The 1,266-nt window shown below is 45.1% G+C and overlaps 1 pseudogene; it reads left to right on the forward strand.

The window, feature by feature from the left end:
• Positions 1-439: 439 nt before the first annotated feature.
• LOC133104012 (large ribosomal subunit protein uL22-like) lies at positions 440-994 on the forward strand (annotated as a pseudogene).
• Positions 995-1,266: the final 272 nt, after the last annotated feature.

The following is a 1,266-nucleotide window of genomic DNA, read 5'->3' on the forward strand; positions in this document are numbered from 1 at the left end:
CTGAGGCTGGTCGAGCTGTCTGAATTCTTCATCAGGATTTTAAAAATTGGATTTAAGGGAGGAGAGGCAGTTCCTTACTGGCAGGAGAAAACAAAGATGCAAATGGAGGAACTATGGGACCACTTTTCCTTCTATAGGCAAAAAACTGGCCTGAGAGAACAAAATTGACACATAGAGGTAGGAAGTGGACAGAGAGAGTCTTGAGGGGGGTTGAATCCCTGGCCTAGTGAGCCCGATTAGTACAATAGAAGTGGGAAAGCCTTCAAGGAGAAAGAGGTATCTAAAATGTGGGTAAGTAGGAGTTTGAAAGCTCCAAGGTGAAGGTGGTAGAATGTGTATGAGGAATTCAAAGAAGTCTCTTCAGTTGTTCAGCAAAAAACACCATTAAGAAGGAGAAAGGGCACTTTTTCCGGTAAGCGGCCTGAGGTGACCTCTAAAAATGGTGTGCTATTCACTTGACCCAGAAAACCCCACAAAATCATGCAAATCAAGAGGTTCAGATCTTCGTGTTCACTTTAAGAACATTCGTGAAACTGCCCAGGCCGTTAAGGGTATGCATATCCAAAAAGCCACCAAGTATCTGAAGGATGTCACTTTAAAGAAGCAACGTGTGCCATTCCATCGTTACAATGGTGGAGTTGGTAGGTGTGCCCAGGCCAAACAGTGGGGCTGGACGCAGGGTCGGTGACCCAAAAAGAGTGCTGAATTTTTACTGCACATGCTCTAAAATGCAGAGAGTAATGCTGAACTTAAGGGCTTAGATGTAGATTCTCTGGTCATTGAGAACATCCAGCTGAACAAAGCCCCCAAGATGTGGCATAGAACTTACAGAGTTCACGGTCGGATCAAACCATACGTGAGCTCTCCCTGCCACATTGAGATGATCCTTACTAAAAAAGAACAGATTGTTCCTAAACCAGAAGAGGACGTTGCACAGAAGAAAAAGATATCCCAGAAGAAACTGAAGAAACAGAAACTTATGGCCCAGGAATAAATGCCGCAAAAAAATAAAGGCAAATAAAAATTTAAAAAAAAAGGGGGGAAACAGCAAGCCAAAGTATAGGAGAAGGTTGGACTTCCCTGGTGGACCAGTGGGAAGACTCTGCGCTCCCAATGCAGGGGGCCTGGGTTTGATCCCTAGTTGGGGAACTAGATCCTGCATGCATGCCACAACTAAGAGTTCGCATACTGCAACTAAAGAGTCCACATGCTGCAACTAAGTCTGCATGCCACAATGAAGATCCTGCCTGCCACAGCTAGGACCCG

This window comes from Eubalaena glacialis, chromosome 13 (assembly GCF_028564815.1).
Source record: "Eubalaena glacialis isolate mEubGla1 chromosome 13, mEubGla1.1.hap2.+ XY, whole genome shotgun sequence".
Taxonomy (NCBI): Eukaryota; Metazoa; Chordata; class Mammalia; order Artiodactyla; family Balaenidae; genus Eubalaena; species Eubalaena glacialis.